Raw genomic sequence first — 21,514 nt, forward strand, 5'->3', positions numbered from 1 at the left:
TGCCGAGTTAACTAGTAAGTATTAATCTACACTAAATAGACCAGCGATTGACTAAAGTCCTTAACTAGTCATACAATTAGCAATACTATTATTTGTACACTTCCCCAGAGCTCCAGTGGCGCAATCGGTCAACGCGCAGCACTTTTAAGGCAGTACGCAGAAGAGCAATGCAGAGGTTGTGAGTTCGAGCATCACCTGGAGCATAATTTTAAGAAATTGAAGAATCCTCTGTCTCTGCCGAGTTAACTAGTAAGCATTAATCTACACTACAGAGACCAGCCATTGGCAAAAGTCCTTAACTAGTCATACAATTAGCAATACTATTATTTGTACACTTCCCCAGAGCTCCAGTGGCGCAATCGGTCAGCGCGCGGTACTTATAAAGCAGTACGCAGCAGAGCAATGCCGAGGTTGTGAGTTCGAGCCTCACCTGGAGCATGATTTTAAGAAATTGAAGAATCCTCTGTCTCTGCCGAGTTAACTAGTAAGCATTAATCTACAGAGAATAGACATTTGCAGAAGTAGTAAACTAGTCATACAACCAGCAATACTATACTTTCTATGCTTTCTGAGGGCTCCAGTGGCGCAATCGGTCAGCGCACGGTTCTTATAAGGCAGTACACAGCAGAGCAATGCCGAGGTTGTGAGTTCGAGACTCACCTGGAGCATGATTTTAAGAAATTGAAGAATCCTCTGTCTCTGCTGAGTTAACTAGTAAGCATTAATCTTCAGAGAACAGACATTTGCAGAAGTCGTAAACTAGTCATACAACTAGTAATACCATACTTTCTACGCTTTATGAGGGCTCCAGTGGCGCAATCGGTCAACGCGCGGTACTTATAAAGCAGTACGCAGCAATGCCGAGGTCGGAGGTCGAGCCTCACCTGGAGCATGATTTTAAGAAATTGAAGAATCCTCTCTGTCTCTGTTGAGTTAACTAGTAAGCATTAATCTACACTACAGAGACCAGCGATTGGCAAAAGTCCTTAACTAGTCATACAATTAGAAAGACTATTATTTGTCCACTTTCCCAGAGCTCCAGTGGCGCAATCGGTCAGCGCGCGGTACTTATAAAGCAGTACGTAGCAGAGCAATGCCGAGGTTGTGAGTTCGAGCCTCACCTGGAGCATGATTTTAAGAAATTGAAGAATCCTCTGTCTCTGCCGAGTTAACTAGTAAGCATTAATCTACAGAGAACAGACATTTGCAGAAGTCGTAAACTAGTCATACAACTAGCAATACTATACTATCTACGCTTTATGAGGGCTCCATTGGCGCAATCGGTCAACGCGCGGTACTTATACGGCAGTACGCAGCAGAGCAATGCCGAGGTCGGAGGTCGAGCCTCACCTGGAGCATGATTTTAAGAAATTGAAGAATCCTCTGTCTCTGCCGAGTTAACTAGTAAGCATTAAATACACTACAGAGACCAGTGATTGGCAAAAGTCCTTAACTAGTCATACAATTAGAAATACTATTATTTGTACACTTTCCCAAAGCTCCAGTGGCGCAATCGTTCAGCGAACGGTACTTATAAGGCAGTACGCAGCAGAGCAATGCCGAGATTGTGAGTTCGAGCCTCACCTGGAGCATGATTTTAAGAAATTGAAGAATCCTCTGTCTCTGCCGAGTTAACTAGTAAGCATTAATCTACAGAGAATAGACATTTGCAGAAGTCGTAAACTAGTCATACAACTAGCAATACTATACTTTCTATGTTTTCTGAGGGCTCCAGTGGCGCAATGGGTCAGCGCGCGGTACTTATAAGGCAGTACACAGCAGAGCAATGCCGAGGTTGTGAGTTCGAGCCTCACCTGGAGCATGATTTTAAGAAATTGAAGAATCCTCTGTCTCTGCTGAGTTAACTAGTAAGCATTAATCTTCAGAGAACAGACATTTGCAGAAGTCGTAAACTAGTCATACAACTAGTAATACTATACTTTCTACGCTTTATGAGGGCTCCAGTGGCGCAATCGGTCAACGCGCGGTACTTATAAAGCAGTACGCAGCAATGCCGAGGTCGGAGGTCGAGCCTCACCTGGAGCATGATTTTAAGAAATTGAAGAATCCTCTCTGTCTCTGTTGAGTTAACTAGTAAGCATTAATCTACACTACAGAGACCAGCGATTGGCAAAAGTCCTTAACTAGTCATACAATTAGAAAGACTATTATTTGTCCACTTTCCCAGAGCTCCAGTGGCGCAATCGGTCAGCGCGCGGTACTTATAAAGCAGTACGCAGCAGAGCAATGCCGAGGTTGTGAGTTCGAGCCTCACCTGGAGCATGATTTTAAGAACTTGAAGAATCCTCTGTCTCTGCCGAGTTAACTAGTAAGCATTAATCTACAGAGAACAGACATTTGCAGAAGTCGTAAACTAGTCATACAACTAGCAATACTATACTATCTACGCTTTATGAGGGCTCCATTGGCGCAATCGGTCAACGCGCGGTACTTATAAAGCAGTACGCAGCAATGCCGAGGTCGGAGGTCGAGCCTCACCTAGAGCATGATTTTAAGAAATTGAAGAATCCTCTCTGTCTCTGTTGAGTTAACTAGTAAGCATTAATCTACACTACAGAGACCAGCGCTTGGCAAAAGTCCTTAACTAGTCATACAATTAGAAAGACTATTATTTGTCCACTTTCCCAGAGCTCCAGTGGCGCAATCGGTCAGCGCGCGGTGCTTATAAAGCAGTACGCAGCAATGCCGAGGTCGGAGGTCGAGCCTCACCTGGAGCATGATTTTAAGAAATTGAAGAATCCTCTCTGTCTCTGTTGAGTTAACTAGTAAGCATTAATCTACACTACAGAGACCAGCGATTGGCAAAAGTCCTTAACTAGTCATACAATTAGAAAGACTATTATTTGTCCACTTTCCCAGAGCTCCAGTGGCGCAATCGGTCAGCGCGCGGTACTTATAAAGCAGTACGCAGCAGAGCAATGCCGAGGTTGTGAGTTTGAGCCTCACCTGGAGCATGATTTTAAGAAATTGAAGAATCCTCTGTCTCTGCCGAGTTAACTAGTAAGCATTAATCTACAGAGAACAGACATTTGCAGAAGTCGTAAACTAGTCATACAACTTGCAATACTATACTATCTACGCTTTATGAAGGCTCCATTGGCGCAATCGGTCAACGCGCGGTACTTATACGGCAGTACGCAGCAGAGCAATTCCGAGGTCGGAGGTCGAGCCTCACCTGGAGCATGATTTTAAGAAATTGAAGAATCCTCTGTCTCTGCCGAGTTAACTAGTAAGCATTAAATACACTACTGTGACCAGTGATTGGCAAAAGTCCTTAACTAGTCATACAATTAGAAATACTATTATTTGTACACTTTCCCAAAGCTCCAGTTGCGCAATCGTTCAGCGAACGGTACTTATAAGGCAGTACGCAGCAGAGCAATGCCGAGATTGTGAGTTCGAGCCTCACCTGGAGCATGATTTTAAGAAATTGAAGAATCCTCTGTCTCTGCCGAGTTAACTAGTAAGCATTAATCTACAGAGAACAGACATTTGCAGAAGTCGTAAACTAGTCATACAACTAGCAATACTATACTTTCTATGTTTTCTGAGGGCTCCAGTGGTGCAATCGGTCAGCGCGCGGTACTTATAAGGCAGTACACAGCAGAGCAATGCCGAGGTTGTGAGTTCGAGCCTCACCTGGAGCATGATTATAAGAAATTGAAGAATCCTCTGTCTCTGCTGAGTTAACTAGTAAGCATTAATCTTCAGAGAACAGACATTTGCAGAAGTCGTAAACTAGTCATACAACTAGTAATACTATACTTTCTACGCTTTATGAGGGCTCCAGTGGCGCAATCGGTCAACACGCGGTACTTATAAAGCAGTACGCAGCAATGCCGAGGTCGGAGGTCGAGCCTCACCTGGAGCATGATTTTAAGAAATTGAAGAATCCTCTCTGTCTCTGTTGAGTTAACTAGTAAGCATTAATCTACACTACAGAGACCAGCGATTGGCAAAAGTCCTTAACTAGTCATACAATTAGAAAGACTATTATTTGTCCACTTTCCCAGAGCTCCAGTGGCGCAATCGGTCAGCGCGCGGTACTTATAAAGCAGTACGCAGCAGAGCAATGCCGAGGTTGTGAGTTCGAGCCTCACCTGGAGCATGATTTTAAGAAATTGAAGAATCCTCTGTCTCTGCCGAGTTAACTAGTAAGCATTAATCTACAGAGAACAGACATTTGCAGAAGTCGTAAACTAGTCATACAACTAGCAATACTATACTATCTATGTTTTCTGAGGGCTCCAGTGGCGCAAGCGGTCAACGCGCGGTACTTATACGGCAGTACGCAGCAGAGCAATGCCGAGGTCGGAGGTCGAGCCTCACCTGGAGCATGATTTTAAGAAATTGAAGAATCCTCTGTCTCTGCCGAGTTAACTAGTAAGCATTAAATACACTACAGAGACCAGTGATTGGCAAAAGTCCTTAACTAGTCATACAATTAGAAATACTATTATTTGTACACTTTCCCAAAGCTCCAGTGGCGCAATCGTTCAGCGAACGGTACTTATAAGGCAGTACGCAGCAGAGCAATGCCGAGATTGTGAGTTCGAGCCTCACCTGGAGCATGATTTTAAGAAATTGAAGAATCCTCTGTCTGTGCCGAGTTAACTAGTAAGTATTAATCTACACTAAATAGACCAGCGATTGACTAAAGTCCTTAACTAGTCATACAATTAGCAATACTATTATTTGTACACTTCCCCAGAGCTCCAGTGGCGCAATCGGTCAGCGCGCGGTACTTATAAAGCAGTACGCAGCAGAGCAATGCCGAGGTTGTGAGTTCGAGCCTCACCTGGAGCATGATTTTAAGAAATTGAAGAATCCTCTGTCTCTGCCGAGTTAACTAGTAAGCATTAATCTACAGAGAACAGACATTTGCAGAAGTCTTAAACTAGTCATTCAACTAGCAATACTATACTATCTACGCTTTATGAGGGCTCCATTGGCGCAATCGGTCAACGCGCGGTACTTATAAAGCAGTACGCAGCAATGCCGAGGTCGGAGGTCGAGCCTCACCTGGAGCATGATTTTAAGAAATTGAAGAATCCTCTCTGTCTCTGTTGAGTTAACTAGTAAGCATTAATCTACACTACAGAGACCAGCGATTGGCAAAAGTCCTTAACTAGTCATACAATTAGAAAGACTATTATTTGTCCACTTTCCCAGAGCTCCAGTGGCGCAATCGGTCAGCGCGCGGTACTTATAAAGCAGTACGCAGCAGAGCAATGCCGAGGTTGTGAGTTCGAGCCTCACCTGGAGCATGATTTTAAGAAATTGAAGAATCCTCTGTCTCTGCCGAGTTAACTAGTAAGCATTAATCTACAGAGAACAGACATTTGCAGAAGTCGTAAACTAGTCATACAACTAGCAATACTATACTATCTACGCTTTATGAGGGCTCCATTGGCGCAATCGGTCAACGCGCGGTACTTATACGGCAGTACGCAGCAGAGCAATGCCGAGGTCGGAGGTCGAGCCTCACCTGGAGCATGATTTTAAGAAATTGAAGAATCCTCTGTCTCTGCCGAGTTAACTAGTAAGCATTAAATACACTACAGAGACCAGTGATTGGCAAAAGTCCTTAACTAGTCATACAATTAGAAATACTATTATTTGTACACTTTCCCAAAGCTCCAGTGGCGCAATCGTTCAGCGAACGGTACTTATAAGGCAGTACGCAGCAGAGCAATGCCGAGATTGTGAGTTCGAGCCTCACCTGGAGCATGATTTTAAGAAATTGAAGAATCCTCTGTCTCTGCCGAGTTAACTAGTAAGCATTAATCTACAGAGAACAGACATTTGCAGAAGTCGTAAACTAGTCATACAACTAGCAATACTATACTTTCAATGTTTTCTGAGGGCTCCAGTGGCGCAATGGGTCAGCGCGCGGTACTTATAAGGCAGTACACAGCAGAGCAATGCCGAGGTTGTGAGTTCGAGCCTCACCTGGAGCATGATTTTAAGAAATTGAAGAATCCTCTGTCTCTGCTGAGTTAACTAGTAAGCATTAATCTTCAGAGAACAGACATTTGCAGAAGTCGTAAACTAGTCATACAACTAGTAATACTATACTTTCTACGCTTTATGAGGGCTCCAGTGGCGCAATCGGTCAACGCGCGGTACTTATAAAGCAGTACGCAGCAATGCCGAGGTCGGAGGTCGAGCCTCACCTGGAGCATGATTTTAAGAAATTGAAGAATCCTCTCTGTCTCTGTTGAGTTAACTAGTAAGCATTAATCTACACTACAGAGACCAGCGATTGGCAAAAGTCCTTAACTAGTCATACAATTAGAAAGACTATTATTTGTCCACTTTCTCAGAGCTCCAGTGGCGCAATCGGTCAGCGCGCGGTACTTATAAAGCAGTACGCAGCAGAGCAATGCCGAGGTTGTGAGTTCGAGCCTCACCTGGAGCATGATTTTAAGAACTTGAAGAATCCTCTGTCTCTGCCGAGTTAACTAGTAAGCATTAATCTACAGAGAACAGACATTTGCAGAAGTCGTAAACTAGTCATACAACTAGCAATACTATACTATCTACGCTTTATGAGGGCTCCATTGGCGCAATCGGTCAACGCGCGGTACTTATAAAGCAGTACGCAGCAATGCCGAGGTCGGAGGTCGAGCCTCACCTAGAGCATGATTTTAAGAAATTGAAGAATCCTCTCTGTCTCTGTTGAGTTAACTAGTAAGCATTAATCTACACTACAGAGACCAGCGCTTGGCAAAAGTCCTTAACTAGTCATACAATTAGAAAGACTATTATTTGTCCACTTTCCCAGAGCTCCAGTGGCGCAATCGGTCAGCGCGCGGTGCTTATAAAGCAGTACGCAGCAGAGCAATGCCGAGGTTGTGAGTTCAAGCCTCACCTGGAGCATGATTTTAAGAAATTGAAGAATCCTCTGTCTCTGCCGAGTTAACTAGTAAGCATTAATCTACAGAGAACAGACATTTGCAGAAGTCGTAAACTAGTCATACAACTAGCAATACTATACTATACTATCTACGCTTTATGAGGGCTCCATTGGCGCAATCGGTCAACGCGCGGTACTTATAAAGCAGTACGCAGCAATGCCGAGGTCGGAGGTCGAGCCTCACCTAGAGCATGATTTTAAGAAATTGAAGAATCCTCTCTGTCTCTGTTGAGTTAACTAGTAAGCATTAATCTACACTACAGAGACCAGCGATTGGCAAAAGTCCTTAACTAGTCATACAATTAGAAAGACTATTATTTATCCACTTTCCCAGAGCTCCAGTGGCGCAATCGGTCAGCGCGCGGTACTTATAAAGCAGTACGCAGCAGAGCAATGCCGAGGTTGTGAGTTTGAGCCTCACCTGGAGCATGATTTTAAGAAATTGAAGAATCCTCTGTCTCTGCCGAGTTAACTAGTAAGCATTAATCTACAGAGAACAGACATTTGCAGAAGTCGTAAACTAGTCATACAACTTGCAATACTATACTATCTACGCTTTATGAAGGCTCCATTGGCGCAATCGGTCAACGCGCGGTACTTATACGGCAGTACGCAGCAGAGCAATTCCGAGGTCGGAGGTCGAGCCTCACCTGGAGCATGATTTTAAGAAATTAAGGAATCCTCTGTCTCTGCCGAGTTAACTAGTAAGCATTAAATACACTACAGTGACCAGTGATTGGCAAAAGTCCTTAACTAGTCATACAATTAGAAATACTATTATTTGTACACTTTCCCAAAGCTCCAGTTGCGCAATCGTTCAGCGAACGGTACTTATAAGGCAGTACGCAGCAGAGCAATGCCGAGATTGTGAGTTCGAGCCTCACCTGGAGCATGATTTTAAGAAATTGAAGAATCCTCTGTCTCTGCCGAGTTAACTAGTAAGCATTAATCTACAGAGAACAGACATTTGCAGAAGTCGTAAACTAGTCATACAACTAGCAATACTATACTTTCTATGTTTTCTGAGGGCTCCAGTGGTGCAATCGGTCAGCGCGCGGTACTTATAAGGCAGTACACAGCAGAGCAATGCCGAGGTTGTGAGTTCGAGCCTCACCTGGAGCATGATTTTAAGAAATTGAAGAATCCTCTGTCTGTGCCGAGTTAACTAGTAAGTATTAATCTACACTAAATAGACCAGCGATTGACTAAAGTCCTTAACTAGTCATACAATTAGCAATACTATTATTTGTACACTTCCCCAGAGCTCCAGTGGCGCAATCGGTCAGCGCGCGGTACTTATAAAGCAGTACGCAGCAGAGCAATGCCGAGGTTGTGAGTTCGAGCCTCACCTGGAGCATGATTTTAAGAAATTGAAGAATCCTCTGTCTCTGCCGAGTTAACTAGTAAGCATTAATCTACAGAGAACAGACATTTGCAGAAGTCTTAAACTAGTCATTCAACTAGCAATACTATACTATCTACGCTTTATGAGGGCTCCATTGGCGCAATCGGTCAACGCGCGGTACTTATAAAGCAGTACGCAGCAATGCCGAGGTCGGAGGTCGAGCCTCACCTGGAGCATGATTTTAAGAAATTGAAGAATCCTCTCTGTCTCTGTTGAGTTAACTAGTAAGCATTAATCTACACTACAGAGACCAGCGATTGGCAAAAGTCCTTAACTAGTCATACAATTAGAAAGACTATTATTTGTCCACTTTCCCAGAGCTCCAGTGGCGCAATCGGTCAGCGCGCGGTACTTATAAAGCAGTACGCAGCAGAGCAATGCCGAGGTTGTGAGTTCGAGCCTCACCTGGAGCATGATTTTAAGAAATTGAAGAATCCTCTGTCTCTGCCGAGTTAACTAGTAAGCATTAATCTACAGAGAACAGACATTTGCAGAAGTCGTAAACTAGTCATACAACTAGCAATACTATACTATCTACGCTTTATGAGGGCTCCATTGGCGCAATCGGTCAACGCGCGGTACTTATACGGCAGTACGCAGCAGAGCAATGCCGAGGTCGGAGGTCGAGCCTCACCTGGAGCATGATTTTAAGAAATTGAAGAATCCTCTGTCTCTGCCGAGTTAACTAGTAAGCATTAAATACACTACAGAGACCAGTGATTGGCAAAAGTCCTTAACTAGTCATACAATTAGAAATACTATTATTTGTACACTTTCCCAAAGCTCCAGTGGCGCAATCGTTCAGCGAACGGTACTTATAAGGCAGTACGCAGCAGAACAATGCCGAGATTGTGAGTTCGAGCCTCACCTGGAGCATGATTTTAAGAAATTGAAGAATCCTCTGTCTCTGCCGAGTTAACTAGTAAGCATTAATCTACAGAGAACAGACATTTGCAGAAGTCGTAAACTAGTCATACAACTAGCAATACTATACTTTCAATGTTTTCTGAGGGCTCCAGTGGCGCAATGGGTCAGCGCGCGGTACTTATAAGGCAGTACACAGCAGAGCAATGCCGAGGTTGTGAGTTCGAGCCTCACCTGGAGCATGATTTTAAGAAATTGAAGAATCCTCTGTCTCTGCTGAGTTAACTAGTAAGCATTAATCTTCAGAGAACAGACATTTGCAGAAGTCGTAAACTAGTCATACAACTAGTAATACTATACTTTCTACGCTTTGTGAGGGCTCCAGTGGCGCAATCGGTCAACGCGCGGTACTTATAAAGCAGTACGCAGCAATGCCGAGGTCGGAGGTCGAGCCTCACCTGGAGCATGATTTTAAGAAATTGAAGAATCCTCTCTGTCTCTGTTGAGTTAACTAGTAAGCATTAATCTACACTACAGAGACCAGCGATTGGCAAAAGTCCTTAACTAGTCATACAATTAGAAAGACTATTATTTGTCCACTTTCTCAGAGCTCCAGTGGCGCAATCGGTCAGCGCGCGGTATTTATAAAGCAGTACGCAGCAGAGCAATGCCGAGGTTGTGAGTTCGAGCCTCACCTGGAGCATGATTTTAAGAACTTGAAGAATCCTCTGTCTCTGCCGAGTTAACTAGTAAGCATTAATCTACAGAGAACAGACATTTGCAGAAGTCGTAAACTAGTCATACAACTAGCAATACTATACTATCTACGCTTTATGAGGGCTCCATTGGCGCAATCGGTCAACGCGCGGTACTTATAAAGCAGTACGCAGCAATGCCGAGGTCGGAGGTCGAGCCTCACCTAGAGCATGATTTTAAGAAATTGAAGAATCCTCTCTGTCTCTGTTGAGTTAACTAGTAAGCATTAATCTACACTACAGAGACCAGCGCTTGGCAAAAGTCCTTAACTAGTCATACAATTAGAAAGACTATTATTTGTCCACTTTCCCAGAGCTCCAGTGGCGCAATCGGTCAGCGCGCGGTGCTTATAAAGCAGTACGCAGCAGAGCAATGCCGAGGTTGTGAGTTCAAGCCTCACCTGGAGCATGATTTTAAGAAATTGAAGAATCCTCTGTCTCTGCCGAGTTAACTAGTAAGCATTAATCTACAGAGAACAGACATTTGCAGAAGTCGTAAACTAGTCATACAACTAGCAATACTATACTATACTATCTACGCTTTATGAGGGCTCCATTGGCGCAATCGGTCAACGCGCGGTACTTATAAAGCAGTACGCAGCAATGCCGAGGTCGGAGGTCGAGCCTCACCTAGAGCATGATTTTAAGAAATTGAAGAATCCTCTCTGTCTCTGTTGAGTTAACTAGTAAGCATTAATCTACACTACAGAGACCAGCGATTGGCAAAAGTCCTTAACTAGTCATACAATTAGAAAGACTATTATTTATCCACTTTCCCAGAGCTCCAGTGGCGCAATCGGTCAGCGCGCGGTACTTATAAAGCAGTACGCAGCAGAGCAATGCCGAGGTTGTGAGTTTGAGCCTCACCTGGAGCATGATTTTAAGAAATTGAAGAATCCTCTGTCTCTGCCGAGTTAACTAGTAAGCATTAATCTACAGAGAACAGACATTTGCAGAAGTCGTAAACTAGTCATACAACTTGCAATACTATACTATCTACGCTTTATGAAGGCTCCATTGGCGCAATCGGTCAACGCGCGGTACTTATACGGCAGTACGCAGCAGAGCAATTCCGAGGTCGGAGGTCGAGCCTCACCTGGAGCATGATTTTAAGAAATTAAGGAATCCTCTGTCTCTGCCGAGTTAACTAGTAAGCATTAAATACACTACAGTGACCAGTGATTGGCAAAAGTCCTTAACTAGTCATACAATTAGAAATACTATTATTTGTACACTTTCCCAAAGCTCCAGTTGCGCAATCGTTCAGCGAACGGTACTTATAAGGCAGTACGCAGCAGAGCAATGCCGAGATTGTGAGTTCGAGCCTCACCTGGAGCATGATTTTAAGAAATTGAAGAATCCTCTGTCTCTGCCGAGTTAACTAGTAAGCATTAATCTACAGAGAACAGACATTTGCAGAAGTCGTAAACTAGTCATACAACTAGCAATACTATACTTTCTATGTTTTCTGAGGGCTCCAGTGGTGCAATCGGTCAGCGCGCGGTACTTATAAGGCAGTACACAGCAGAGCAATGCCGAGGTTGTGAGTTCGAGCCTCACCTGGAGCATGATTTTAAGAAATTGAAGAATCCTCTGTCTCTGCTGAGTTAACTAGTAAGCATTAATCTTCAGAGAACAGACATTTGCAGAAGTCGTAAACTAGTCATACAACTAGTAATACTATACTTTCTACGCTTTATGAGGGCTCCAGTGGCGCAATCGGTCAACGCGCGGTACTTATAAAGCAGTACGCAGCAATGCCGAGGTCGGAGGTCGAGCCTCACCTGGAGCATGATTTTAAGAAATTGAAGAATCCTCTCTGTCTCTGTTGAGTTAACTAGTAAGCATTAATCTACACTACAGAGACCAGCGATTGGCAAAAGTCCTTAACTAGTCATACAATTAGAAAGACTATTATTTGTCCACTTTCCCAGAGCTCCAGTGGCGCAATCGGTCAGCGCGCGGTACTTATAAAGCAGTACGCAGCAGAGCAATGCCGAGGTTGTGAGTTCGAGCCTCACCTGGAGCATGATTTTAAGAAATTGAAGAATCCTCTGTCTCTGCCGAGTTAACTAGTAAGCATTAATCTACAGAGAACAGACATTTGCAGAAGTCGTAAACTAGTCATACAACTAGCAATACTATACTATCTACGCTTTATGAGGGCTCCATTGGCGCAATCGGTCAACGCGCGGTACTTATAAAGCAGTACGCAGCAATGCCGAGGTCGGAGGTCGAGCCTCACCTGGAGCATGATTTTAAGAAATTGAAGAATCCTCTCTGTCTCTGTTGAGTTAACTAGTAAGCATTAATCTACACTTCAGAGACCAGCGATTGGCAAAAGTCCTTAACTAGTCATACAATTAGAAATACTATTATTTGTACACTTTCCCAAAGCTCCAGTGGCGCAATCGTTCAGCGAACGGTACTTATAAGGCAGTACGCAGCAGAGCAATGCCGAGATTGTGAGTTCGAGCCTCACCTGGAGCATGATTTTAAGAAATTGAAGAATCCTCTGTCTCTGCCGAGTTAACTAGTAAGCATTAATCTACAGAGAACAGACATTTGCAGAAGTCGTAAACTAGTCATACAACTAGCAATACTATACTTTCTATGTTTTCTGAGGGCTCCAGTGGCGCAATCGGTCAGCGCGCGGTACTTATAAGGCAGTACACAGCAGAGCAATGCCGAGGTTGTGAGTTCGAGCCTCACCTGGAGCATGATTTTAAGAAATTGAAGAATCCTCTGTCTATGCCGAGTTAACTAGTAAGTATTAATCTACACTAAATAGACCAGCGATTGACTAAAGTCCTTAACTAGTCATACAATTAGCAATACTATTATTTGTACACTTCCCCAGAGCTCCAGTGGCGCAATCGGTCAGCGCGCGGTACTTATAAAGCAGTACGCAGCAGAGCAATGCCGAGGTTGTGAGTTCGAGCCTCACCTGGAGCATGATTTTAAGAAATTGAAGAATCCTCTGTCTCTGCCGAGTTAACTAGTAAGCATTAATCTACAGAGAACAGACATTTGCAGAAGTCTTAAACTAGTCATTCAACTAGCAATACTATACTATCTACGCTTTATGAGGGCTCCATTGGCGCAATCGGTCAACGCGCAGTACTTATAAAGCAGTACGCAGCAATGCCGAGGTCGGAGGTCGAGCCTCACCTGGAGCATGATTTTAAGAAATTGAAGAATCCTCTCTGTCTCTGTTGAGTTAACTAGTAAGCATTAATCTACACTACAGAGACCAGCGATTGGCAAAAGTCCTTAACTAGTCATACAATTAGAAAGACTATTATTTGTCCACTTTCCCAGAGCTCCAGTGGCGCAATCGGTCAGCGCGCGGTACTTATAAAGCAGTACGCAGCAGAGCAATGCCGAGGTTGTGAGTTCGAGCCTCACCTGGAGCATGATTTTAAGAAATTGAAGAATCCTCTGTCTCTGCCGAGTTAACTAGTAAGCATTAATCTACAGAGAACAGACATTTGCAGAAGTCGTAAACTAGTCATACAACTAGCAATACTATACTATCTACGCTTTATGAGGGCTCCATTGGCGCAATCGGTCAACGCGCGGTACTTATACGGCAGTACGCAGCAGAGCAATGCCGAGGTCGGAGGTCGAGCCTCACCTGGAGCATGATTTTAAGAAATTGAAGAATCCTCTGTCTCTGCCGAGTTAACTAGTAAGCATTAAATACACTACAGAGACCAGTGATTGGCAAAAGTCCTTAACTAGTCATACAATTAGAAATACTATTATTTGTACACTTTCCCAAAGCTCCAGTGGCGCAATCGTTCAGCGAACGGTACTTATAAGGCAGTACGCAGCAGAGCAATGCCGAGATTGTGAGTTCGAGCCTCACCTGGAGCATGATTTTAAGAAATTGAAGAATCCTCTGTCTCTGCCGAGTTAACTAGTAAGCATTAATCTACAGAGAACAGACATTTGCAGAAGTCGTAAACTAGTCATACAACTAGCAATACTATACTATCTACGCTTTATGAGGGCTCCATTGGCGCAATCGGTCAACGCGCGGTACTTATAAAGCAGTACGCAGCAATGCCGAGGTCGAAGGTCGAAGCTCACCTGGAGCATTGTTTTTAGAAATTGAAGAATCCCCTCTGTCTCTGCCGAGTTAACTAGTAAGCATTAAATACACTACAGAGACCAGTGATTGGCAAAAGTCCTTAACTAGTCATACAATTAGAAATACTATTATTTGTACACTTTCCCAAAGCTCCAGTGGCGCAATCGTTCAGCGAACGGTACTTATAAGGCAGTACACAGCAGAGCAATGCCGAGGTTGTGAGTTCGAGCCTCATCTGGAGCATGATTTTAAGAAATTGAAGAATCCTCTGTCTCTGCTGAGTTAACTAGTAAGCATTAATCTTCAGAGAACAGACATTTGCAGAAGTCGTAAACTAGTCATACAACTAGTAATACTATACTTTCTACGCTTTATGAGGGCTCCAGTGGCGCAATCGGTCAACGCGCGGTACTTATAAAGCAGTACGCAGCAATGCCGAGGTCGGAGGTCGAGCCTCACCTGGAGCATGATTTTAAGAAATTGAAGAATCCTCTCTGTCTCTGTTGAGTTAACTAGTAAGCATTAATCTACACTACAGAGACCAGCGATTGGCAAAAGTCCTTAACTAGTCATACAATTAGAAAGACTATTATTTGTCCACTTTCCCAGAGCTCCAGTGGCGCAATCGGTCAGCGCGCGGTACTTATAAAGCAGTACGCAGCAGAGCAATGCCGAGGTTGTGAGTTCGAGCCTCACCTGGAGCATGATTTTAAGAACTTGAAGAATCCTCTGTCTCTGCCGAGTTAACTAGTAAGCATTAATCTACAGAGAACAGACATTTGCAGAAGTCGTAAACTAGTCATACAACTAGCAATACTATACTATCTACGCTTTATGAGGGCTCCATTGGCGCAATCGGTCAACGCGTGGTACTTATAAAGCAGTACGCAGCAATGCCGAGGTCGGAGGTCGAGCCTCACCTGGAGCATGATTTTAAGAAATTGAAGAATCCTCTCTGTCTCTGTTGAGTTAACTAGTAAGCATTAATCTACACTACAGAGACCAGCGCTTGGCAAAAGTCCTTAACTAGTCATACAATTAGAAAGACTATTATTTGTCCACTTTCCCAGAGCTCCAGTGGCGCAATCGGTCAGCGCGCGGTGCTTATAAAGCAGTACGCAGCAGAGCAGTGCCGAGGTTGTGAGTTCGAGCCTCACCTGGAGCATGATTTTAAGAAATTGAAGAATCCTCTGTCTCTGCCGAGTTAACTAGTAAGCATTAATCTACAGAGAACAGACATTTGCAGAAGTCGTAAACTAGTCATACAACTAGCAATACTATACTATACTATCTACGCTTTATGAGGGCTCCATTGGCGCAATCGGTCAACGCGCGGTACTTATAAAGCAGTACGCAGCAATGCCGAGGTCGGAGGTCGAGCCTCACCTGGAGCATGATTTTAAGAAATTGAAGAATCCTCTCTGTCTCTGTTGAGTTAACTAGTAAGCATTAATCTACACTACAGAGACCAGCGATTGGCAAAAGTCCTTAACTAGTCATACAATTAGAAAGACTATTATTTGTCCACTTTCCCAGAGCTCCAGTGGCGCAATCGGTCAGCGCGCGGTACTTATAAAGCAGTACGCAGCAGAGCAATGCCGAGGTTGTGAGTTTGAGCCTCACCTGGAGCATGATTTTAAGAAATTGAAGAATCCTCTGTCTCTGCCGAGTTAACTAGTAAGCATTAATCTACAGAGAACAGACATTTGCAGAAGTCGTAAACTAGTCATACAACTAGCAATACTATACTATACTATCTACGCTTTATGAGGGCTCCATTGGCGCAATCGGTCAACGCGCGGTACTTATAAAGCAGTACGCAGCAATGCCGAGGTCGGAGGTCGAGCCTCACCTGGAGCATGATTTTAAGAAATTGAAGAATCCTCTCTGTCTCTGTTGAGTTAACTAGTAAGCATTAATCTACACTACAGAGACCAGCGATTGGCAAAAGTCCTTAACTAGTCATACAATTAGAAAGACTATTATTTGTCCACTTTCCCAGAGCTCCAGTGGCGCAATCGGTCAGCGCGCGGTACTTATAAAGCAGTACGCAGCAGAGCAATGCCGAGGTTGTGAGTTTGAGCCTCACCTGGAGCATGATTTTAAGAAATTGAAGAATCCTCTGTCTCTGCCGAGTTAACTAGTAAGCATTAATCTACAGAGAACAGACATTTGCAGAAGTCGTAAACTAGTCATACAACTTGCAATACTATACTATCTACGCTTTATGAAGGCTCCATTGGTGCAATCGGTCAACGCGCGGTACTTATACGGCAGTACGCAGCAGAGCAATTCCGAGGTCGGAGGTCGAGCCTCACCTGGAGCATGATTTTAAGAAATTGAAGAATCCTCTGTCTCTGCCGAGTTAACTAGTAAGCATTAAATACACTACAGTGACCAGTGATTGGCAAAAGTCCTTAACTAGTCATACAATTAGAAATACTATTATTTGTACACTTTCCCAAAGCTCCAGTTGCGCAATCGTTCAGCGAACTGTACTTATAAGGCAGTACGCAGCAGAGCAATGCCGAGATTGTGAGTTCGAGCCTCACCTGGAGCATGATTTTAAGAAATTGAAGAATCCTCTGTCTCTGCCGAGTTAACTAGTAAGCATTAATCTACAGAGAACAGACATTTGCAGAAGTCGTAAACTAGTCATACAACTAGCAATACTATACTTTCTATGTTTTCTGAGGGCTCCAGTGGTGCAATCGGTCAGCGCGCGGTACTTATAAGGCAGTACACAGCAGAGCAATGCCGAGGTTGTGAGTTCGAGCCTCACCTGGAGCATGATTTTAAGAAATTGAAGAATCCTCTGTCTCTGCTGAGTTAACTAGTAAGCATTAATCTTCAGAGAACAGACATTTGCAGAAGTCGTAAACTAGTCATACAACTAGTAATACTATACTTTCTACGCTTTATGAGGGCTCCAGTGGCGCAATCGGTCAACGCGCGGTATTTATAAAGCAGTACGCAGCAATGCCGAGGTCGGAGGTCGAGCCTCACCTGGAGCATGATTTTAAGAAATTGAAGAATCCTCTCTGTCTCTGTTGAGTTAACTAGTAAGCATTAATCTACACTACAGAGACCAGCGATTGGCAAAAGTCCTTAACTAGTCATACAATTAGAAAGACTATTATTTGTCCACTTTCCCAGAGCTCCAGTGGCGCAATCGGTCAGCGCGCGGTACTTATTAAGCAGTACGCAGCAGAGCAATGCCGAGGTTGTGAGTTCGAGCCTCACCTGGAGCATGATTTTAAGAAATTGAAGAATCCTCTGTCTCTGCCGAGTTAACTAGTAAGCATTAATCTACAGAGAACAGACATTTGCAGAAGTCGTAAACTAGTCATACAACTAGCAATACTATACTATACTATCTACGCTTTATGAGGGCTCCGTTGGCGCAATCGGTCAACGCGCGGTACTTATAAAGCAGTACGCAGCAATGCCGAGGTCGGAGGTCGAGCCTCACCTGGAGCATGATTTTAAGAAATTGAAGAATCCTCTCTGTCTCTGTTGAGTTAACTAGTAAGCATTAATCTACACTACAGAGACCAGCGATTGGCAAAAGTCCTTAACTAGTCATACAATTAGAAAGACTATTATTTGTCCACTTTCCCAGAGCTCCAGTGGCGCAATCGGTCAGCGTGCGGTACTTATAAAACAGTACGCAGCAGAGCAATGCCGAGGTTGTGAGTTTGAGCCTCACCTGGAGCATGATTTTAAGAAATTGAAGAATCCTCTGTCTCTGCCGAGTTAACTAGTAAGCATTAATCTACAGAGAACAGACATTTGCAGAAGTCGTAAACTAGTCATACAACTAGCAATACTATACTATCTACGCTTTATGAGGGCTCCATTGGCGCAATCGGTCAACGCGCGGTACTTATACGGCAGTACGCAGCAGAGCAATTCCGAGGTCGGAGGTCGAGCCTCACCTGGAGCATGATTTTAAGAAATTGAAGAATCCTCTGTCTCTGCCGAGTTAACTAGTAAGCATTAAATACACTACAGTGACCAGTGATTGGCAAAAGTCCTTAACTAGTCATACAATTAGAAATACTATTATTTGTACACTTTCCCAAAGCTCCAGTTGCGCAATCGTTCAGCGAACGGTACTTATAAGGCAGTACGCAGCAGAGCAATGCCGAGATTGTGAGTTCGAGCCTCACCTGGAGCATGATTTTAAGAAATTGAAGAATCCTCTGTCTCTGCCGAGTTAACTAGTAAGCATTAATCTACAGAGAACAGACATTTGCAGAAGTCGTAAACTAGTCATACAACTAGCAATACTATACTATCTACGCTTTATGAGGGCTCCATTGGCGCAATCGGTCAACGCGCGGTACTTATAAAGCAGTACGCAGCAATTCCGAGGTCGGAGGTCGAGCCTCACCTGGAGCATGATTTTAAGAAATTGAAGAATCCTCTCTGTCTCTGTTGAGTTAACTAGTAAGCATTAATCTACACTACAGAGACCAGCGATTGGCAAAAGTCCTTAACTAGTCATACAATTAGAAATACTATTATTTGTACACTTTCCCAAAGCTCCAGTGGCGCAATCGTTCAGCGAACGGTACTTACAAGGCAGTACGCAGCAGAGCAATGCCGAGATTGTGAGTTCGAGCCTCACCTGGAGCATGATTTTAAGAAATTGAAGAATCCTCTGTCTCTGCCGAGTTAACTAGTAAGCATTAATCTACAGAGAACAGACATTTGCAGAAGTCGTAAACTAGTCATACAACTAGCAATACTATACTTTCTATGTTTTCTGAGGGCTCCAGTGGCGCAATCGGTCAGCGCGCGGTACTTATAAGGCAGTACACAGCAGAGCAATGCCGAGGTTGTGAGTTCGAGCCTCACCTGGAGCATGATTTTAAGAAATTGAAGAATCCTCTGTCTCTGCCGAGTTAACTAGTAAACATTAATCTACAGAGAATAGACATTTGCAGAAGTAGTAAACTAGTCATACAACCAGCAATACTATACTTTCTATGCTTTCTGAGGGCTCCAGTGGCGCAATCGGTCAGCGCACGGTACTTATAAGGCAGTACACTGCAGAGCAATGCCGAGGTTGTGAGTTCGAGACTCACCTGGAGCATGATTTTAAGAAATTGAAGAATCCTCTGTCTCTGCTGAGTTAACTAGTAAGCATTAATCTTCAGAGAACAGACATTTGCAGAAGTCGTAAACTAGTCATACAACTAGTAATACTATACTTTCTACGCTTTATGAGGGCTCCAGTGGCGCAATCGGTCAACGCGCGGTACTTATAAAGCAGTACGCAGCAATGCCGAGGTCGGAGGTCGAGCCTCACCTGGAGCATGATTTTAAGAAATTGAAGAATCCTCTCTGTCTCTGTTGAGTTAACTAGTAAGCATTAATCTACACTACAGAGACCAGCGATTGGCAAAAGTCCTTAACTAGTCATACAATTAGCAATACTATTATTTGTACACTTCCCCAGAGCTCCAGTGGCGCAATCGGTCAGCGCGTGGTACTTATAAAGCAGTACGCAGCAGAGCAATGCCGAGGTTGTGAGTTCGAGCCTCACCTGGAGCATGATTTTAAGAAATTGAAGAATCCTCTGTCTCGGCCGAGTTAACTAGTAAGCATTAATCTACAGAGAACAGACATTTGCAGAAGTCGTAAACTAGTCATACAACTAGCAATACTATACTATCTACGCTTTATGAGGGCTCCATTGGCGCAATCGGTCAACGCGCGGTACTTATACGGCAGTACGCAGCAGAGCAATGCCGAGGTCGGAGGTCGAGCCTCACCTGGAGCATGATTTTAAGAAATTGAAGAATCCTCTGTCTCTGCCGAGTTAACTAGTAAGCATTAAATACACTACAGAGACCAGTGATTGGCAAAAGTCCTTAACTAGTCATACAATTAGAAATACTATTATTTGTACACTTTCCCAAAGCTCCAGTGGCGCAATCGTTCAGCGAACGGTACTTATAAGGCAGTACGTAGCAGAGCAATGCCGAGATTGTGAGTTCGAGCCTCACCTGGAGCATGATTTTAAGAAATTGAAGAATCCTCTGTCTCTGCCGAGTTAACTAGTAAGCATTAATCTACAGAGAACAGACATTTGCAGAAGTCGTAAACTAGTCATACAACTAGCAATACTATACTATCTACGCTTTATGAGGGCTCCATTGGCGCAATCGGTCAACGTGCGGTACTTATAAAGCAGTACGCAGCAATGCCGAGGTTGGAGGTCGAGCCTCACCTGGAGCATGATTTTAAGAAATTGAAGAATCCCCTCTGTCTCTGCCGAGATAACTAGTAAGCATTAATCTACAGAGAATAGACATTTGCAGAAGTCGTAAACTAGTCATACAACTAGCAATACAACTAGCAATACTATACTTTCTATGCTTTCTGAGGGCTCCAGTGGGGCAATCGGTCAGCGCACGGTACTTATAAAGCAGTACGCAGCAGAGCAATGCAGCAGGTTGTGAGTTCGAGCCTCACCTGGAGCATGATTTTAAGATATTGAAGAATCCTCTGTCTCTGCCGAGTTAACTAGTAAGCATTAATCTACACTACGGAGACCAGCGATTGGCAAAAGTCCTTAACTAGTCATACAATTAGAAAAACTATTATTTGTACACTTTCCCAATGCTCCAGTGGCACAATCGGTCAGCGAATGGTACTTATAAGGCAGAACGCAGCAGACCAATGCCGAGATTGTGAGTTCGAGCCTCACCCGGAGCATGATTTTAAGAAATTGAAGAATCCTCTGTCTCTGCCGAGTTAACTAGTAAGCATTAATCTAAGGGGAACAGACATTTGCAGAAGTCGTAAACTACTCATACAACTAGCAATACTATACTTTCTACGCTTTATGAGGGCTCCAGTGGCGCAATCGGTCAGCGCGCGGTACTTATAAGGCAGTACGCAGCAGAGCAATGCCGAGATTGTGATTTCTAGCCTCACCTGGAGAATGATTTTAAGAAATTGAAGAATCCTCTGTCTCTGCCGAGTTAACTAGTAAGCATTAATCTACACTAAATAGACCAGCGATTGACTAAAGTCCTTAACTAGTCATACAATTAGCAATACTATTATTTGTACACTTCCCCAGAGCTCCAGTGGCGCAATCGGTCAACGTGCAGTACTTTTAAGGCAGTACGCAGAAGAGCAATGCAGAGGTTGTGAGTTCGAGCATCACCTGGAGCATAATTTTAAGAAATTGAAGAATCCTCTGTCTCTGCCGAGTTAACTAGTAAGCATTAATCCACACTACAGAGACCAGCCATTGGCAAAAGTCCTTAACTAGTCATACAATTAGCAATACTATTATTTGTACACTTCCCCAGAGCTCCAGTGGCGCAATCGGTCAGCGCGCGGTACTTATAAAGCAGTACGCAGCAGAGCAATGCCGAGGTTGTGAGTTCGAGCCTCACCTGGAGCATGATTTTAAGAAATTGAAGAATCCT

The 21,514-nt window shown here is 43.8% G+C and overlaps 37 non-coding genes across 37 annotated transcripts; all 37 read left to right on the top strand.

The window, feature by feature from the left end:
* The first annotated feature begins 344 nt into the window (after positions 1-344).
* On the top strand, positions 345-438 carry trnai-uau (transfer RNA isoleucine (anticodon UAU)). Its single transcript has 2 exons — positions 345-382; positions 403-438. It is a non-coding gene; the product is annotated as a tRNA-Ile (tRNA).
* A 136-nt stretch (positions 439-574) lies between these two features.
* trnai-uau (transfer RNA isoleucine (anticodon UAU)) lies at positions 575-668 on the top strand. The gene is made up of 2 exons: positions 575-612; positions 633-668. It is a non-coding gene; the product is annotated as a tRNA-Ile (tRNA).
* Positions 669-1,035: 367 nt separating this feature from the next.
* trnai-uau (transfer RNA isoleucine (anticodon UAU)) lies at positions 1,036-1,129 on the top strand. Its single transcript has 2 exons — positions 1,036-1,073; positions 1,094-1,129. It is a non-coding gene; the product is annotated as a tRNA-Ile (tRNA).
* A 599-nt stretch (positions 1,130-1,728) lies between these two features.
* On the top strand, positions 1,729-1,822 carry trnai-uau (transfer RNA isoleucine (anticodon UAU)). Its single transcript has 2 exons — positions 1,729-1,766; positions 1,787-1,822. It is a non-coding gene; the product is annotated as a tRNA-Ile (tRNA).
* Positions 1,823-2,189: 367 nt separating this feature from the next.
* trnai-uau (transfer RNA isoleucine (anticodon UAU)) lies at positions 2,190-2,283 on the top strand. Its single transcript has 2 exons — positions 2,190-2,227; positions 2,248-2,283. It is a non-coding gene; the product is annotated as a tRNA-Ile (tRNA).
* A 598-nt stretch (positions 2,284-2,881) lies between these two features.
* Positions 2,882-2,975, top strand: trnai-uau (transfer RNA isoleucine (anticodon UAU)). The gene is made up of 2 exons: positions 2,882-2,919; positions 2,940-2,975. It is a non-coding gene; the product is annotated as a tRNA-Ile (tRNA).
* A 599-nt stretch (positions 2,976-3,574) lies between these two features.
* Positions 3,575-3,668, top strand: trnai-uau (transfer RNA isoleucine (anticodon UAU)). The gene is made up of 2 exons: positions 3,575-3,612; positions 3,633-3,668. It is a non-coding gene; the product is annotated as a tRNA-Ile (tRNA).
* Positions 3,669-4,035: 367 nt separating this feature from the next.
* On the top strand, positions 4,036-4,129 carry trnai-uau (transfer RNA isoleucine (anticodon UAU)). The gene is made up of 2 exons: positions 4,036-4,073; positions 4,094-4,129. It is a non-coding gene; the product is annotated as a tRNA-Ile (tRNA).
* Positions 4,130-4,733: 604 nt separating this feature from the next.
* Positions 4,734-4,827, top strand: trnai-uau (transfer RNA isoleucine (anticodon UAU)). The gene is made up of 2 exons: positions 4,734-4,771; positions 4,792-4,827. It is a non-coding gene; the product is annotated as a tRNA-Ile (tRNA).
* A 367-nt stretch (positions 4,828-5,194) lies between these two features.
* trnai-uau (transfer RNA isoleucine (anticodon UAU)) lies at positions 5,195-5,288 on the top strand. Its single transcript has 2 exons — positions 5,195-5,232; positions 5,253-5,288. It is a non-coding gene; the product is annotated as a tRNA-Ile (tRNA).
* A 599-nt stretch (positions 5,289-5,887) lies between these two features.
* On the top strand, positions 5,888-5,981 carry trnai-uau (transfer RNA isoleucine (anticodon UAU)). Its single transcript has 2 exons — positions 5,888-5,925; positions 5,946-5,981. It is a non-coding gene; the product is annotated as a tRNA-Ile (tRNA).
* A 367-nt stretch (positions 5,982-6,348) lies between these two features.
* Positions 6,349-6,442, top strand: trnai-uau (transfer RNA isoleucine (anticodon UAU)). The gene is made up of 2 exons: positions 6,349-6,386; positions 6,407-6,442. It is a non-coding gene; the product is annotated as a tRNA-Ile (tRNA).
* Positions 6,443-6,809: 367 nt separating this feature from the next.
* On the top strand, positions 6,810-6,903 carry trnai-uau (transfer RNA isoleucine (anticodon UAU)). The gene is made up of 2 exons: positions 6,810-6,847; positions 6,868-6,903. It is a non-coding gene; the product is annotated as a tRNA-Ile (tRNA).
* A 372-nt stretch (positions 6,904-7,275) lies between these two features.
* trnai-uau (transfer RNA isoleucine (anticodon UAU)) lies at positions 7,276-7,369 on the top strand. Its single transcript has 2 exons — positions 7,276-7,313; positions 7,334-7,369. It is a non-coding gene; the product is annotated as a tRNA-Ile (tRNA).
* A 599-nt stretch (positions 7,370-7,968) lies between these two features.
* On the top strand, positions 7,969-8,062 carry trnai-uau (transfer RNA isoleucine (anticodon UAU)). Its single transcript has 2 exons — positions 7,969-8,006; positions 8,027-8,062. It is a non-coding gene; the product is annotated as a tRNA-Ile (tRNA).
* Positions 8,063-8,203: 141 nt separating this feature from the next.
* On the top strand, positions 8,204-8,297 carry trnai-uau (transfer RNA isoleucine (anticodon UAU)). Its single transcript has 2 exons — positions 8,204-8,241; positions 8,262-8,297. It is a non-coding gene; the product is annotated as a tRNA-Ile (tRNA).
* Positions 8,298-8,664: 367 nt separating this feature from the next.
* On the top strand, positions 8,665-8,758 carry trnai-uau (transfer RNA isoleucine (anticodon UAU)). Its single transcript has 2 exons — positions 8,665-8,702; positions 8,723-8,758. It is a non-coding gene; the product is annotated as a tRNA-Ile (tRNA).
* A 599-nt stretch (positions 8,759-9,357) lies between these two features.
* trnai-uau (transfer RNA isoleucine (anticodon UAU)) lies at positions 9,358-9,451 on the top strand. The gene is made up of 2 exons: positions 9,358-9,395; positions 9,416-9,451. It is a non-coding gene; the product is annotated as a tRNA-Ile (tRNA).
* A 367-nt stretch (positions 9,452-9,818) lies between these two features.
* On the top strand, positions 9,819-9,912 carry trnai-uau (transfer RNA isoleucine (anticodon UAU)). The gene is made up of 2 exons: positions 9,819-9,856; positions 9,877-9,912. It is a non-coding gene; the product is annotated as a tRNA-Ile (tRNA).
* A 367-nt stretch (positions 9,913-10,279) lies between these two features.
* trnai-uau (transfer RNA isoleucine (anticodon UAU)) lies at positions 10,280-10,373 on the top strand. The gene is made up of 2 exons: positions 10,280-10,317; positions 10,338-10,373. It is a non-coding gene; the product is annotated as a tRNA-Ile (tRNA).
* Positions 10,374-10,745: 372 nt separating this feature from the next.
* On the top strand, positions 10,746-10,839 carry trnai-uau (transfer RNA isoleucine (anticodon UAU)). Its single transcript has 2 exons — positions 10,746-10,783; positions 10,804-10,839. It is a non-coding gene; the product is annotated as a tRNA-Ile (tRNA).
* A 599-nt stretch (positions 10,840-11,438) lies between these two features.
* On the top strand, positions 11,439-11,532 carry trnai-uau (transfer RNA isoleucine (anticodon UAU)). Its single transcript has 2 exons — positions 11,439-11,476; positions 11,497-11,532. It is a non-coding gene; the product is annotated as a tRNA-Ile (tRNA).
* A 367-nt stretch (positions 11,533-11,899) lies between these two features.
* Positions 11,900-11,993, top strand: trnai-uau (transfer RNA isoleucine (anticodon UAU)). Its single transcript has 2 exons — positions 11,900-11,937; positions 11,958-11,993. It is a non-coding gene; the product is annotated as a tRNA-Ile (tRNA).
* Positions 11,994-12,590: 597 nt separating this feature from the next.
* trnai-uau (transfer RNA isoleucine (anticodon UAU)) lies at positions 12,591-12,684 on the top strand. The gene is made up of 2 exons: positions 12,591-12,628; positions 12,649-12,684. It is a non-coding gene; the product is annotated as a tRNA-Ile (tRNA).
* A 141-nt stretch (positions 12,685-12,825) lies between these two features.
* trnai-uau (transfer RNA isoleucine (anticodon UAU)) lies at positions 12,826-12,919 on the top strand. Its single transcript has 2 exons — positions 12,826-12,863; positions 12,884-12,919. It is a non-coding gene; the product is annotated as a tRNA-Ile (tRNA).
* Positions 12,920-13,286: 367 nt separating this feature from the next.
* On the top strand, positions 13,287-13,380 carry trnai-uau (transfer RNA isoleucine (anticodon UAU)). The gene is made up of 2 exons: positions 13,287-13,324; positions 13,345-13,380. It is a non-coding gene; the product is annotated as a tRNA-Ile (tRNA).
* Positions 13,381-14,670: 1,290 nt separating this feature from the next.
* On the top strand, positions 14,671-14,764 carry trnai-uau (transfer RNA isoleucine (anticodon UAU)). The gene is made up of 2 exons: positions 14,671-14,708; positions 14,729-14,764. It is a non-coding gene; the product is annotated as a tRNA-Ile (tRNA).
* Positions 14,765-15,131: 367 nt separating this feature from the next.
* Positions 15,132-15,225, top strand: trnay-aua (transfer RNA tyrosine (anticodon AUA)). Its single transcript is given in 2 exon segments — positions 15,132-15,170; positions 15,189-15,225. It is a non-coding gene; the product is annotated as a tRNA-Tyr (tRNA).
* Positions 15,226-15,597: 372 nt separating this feature from the next.
* Positions 15,598-15,691, top strand: trnai-uau (transfer RNA isoleucine (anticodon UAU)). The gene is made up of 2 exons: positions 15,598-15,635; positions 15,656-15,691. It is a non-coding gene; the product is annotated as a tRNA-Ile (tRNA).
* Positions 15,692-16,063: 372 nt separating this feature from the next.
* trnai-uau (transfer RNA isoleucine (anticodon UAU)) lies at positions 16,064-16,157 on the top strand. Its single transcript has 2 exons — positions 16,064-16,101; positions 16,122-16,157. It is a non-coding gene; the product is annotated as a tRNA-Ile (tRNA).
* Positions 16,158-16,756: 599 nt separating this feature from the next.
* Positions 16,757-16,850, top strand: trnai-uau (transfer RNA isoleucine (anticodon UAU)). The gene is made up of 2 exons: positions 16,757-16,794; positions 16,815-16,850. It is a non-coding gene; the product is annotated as a tRNA-Ile (tRNA).
* Positions 16,851-17,217: 367 nt separating this feature from the next.
* Positions 17,218-17,311, top strand: trnai-uau (transfer RNA isoleucine (anticodon UAU)). The gene is made up of 2 exons: positions 17,218-17,255; positions 17,276-17,311. It is a non-coding gene; the product is annotated as a tRNA-Ile (tRNA).
* A 372-nt stretch (positions 17,312-17,683) lies between these two features.
* On the top strand, positions 17,684-17,777 carry trnai-uau (transfer RNA isoleucine (anticodon UAU)). The gene is made up of 2 exons: positions 17,684-17,721; positions 17,742-17,777. It is a non-coding gene; the product is annotated as a tRNA-Ile (tRNA).
* Positions 17,778-18,837: 1,060 nt separating this feature from the next.
* trnai-uau (transfer RNA isoleucine (anticodon UAU)) lies at positions 18,838-18,931 on the top strand. The gene is made up of 2 exons: positions 18,838-18,875; positions 18,896-18,931. It is a non-coding gene; the product is annotated as a tRNA-Ile (tRNA).
* Positions 18,932-19,067: 136 nt separating this feature from the next.
* trnai-uau (transfer RNA isoleucine (anticodon UAU)) lies at positions 19,068-19,161 on the top strand. Its single transcript has 2 exons — positions 19,068-19,105; positions 19,126-19,161. It is a non-coding gene; the product is annotated as a tRNA-Ile (tRNA).
* A 367-nt stretch (positions 19,162-19,528) lies between these two features.
* On the top strand, positions 19,529-19,622 carry trnai-uau (transfer RNA isoleucine (anticodon UAU)). Its single transcript has 2 exons — positions 19,529-19,566; positions 19,587-19,622. It is a non-coding gene; the product is annotated as a tRNA-Ile (tRNA).
* A 1,773-nt stretch (positions 19,623-21,395) lies between these two features.
* trnai-uau (transfer RNA isoleucine (anticodon UAU)) lies at positions 21,396-21,489 on the top strand. Its single transcript has 2 exons — positions 21,396-21,433; positions 21,454-21,489. It is a non-coding gene; the product is annotated as a tRNA-Ile (tRNA).
* The last annotated feature ends 25 nt before the right edge of the window (positions 21,490-21,514 follow it).

Source organism: Paramisgurnus dabryanus, chromosome 17 (genome assembly GCF_030506205.2).
Source record: "Paramisgurnus dabryanus chromosome 17, PD_genome_1.1, whole genome shotgun sequence".
In the NCBI taxonomy this organism is placed as follows: domain Eukaryota; kingdom Metazoa; phylum Chordata; class Actinopteri; order Cypriniformes; family Cobitidae; genus Paramisgurnus; species Paramisgurnus dabryanus.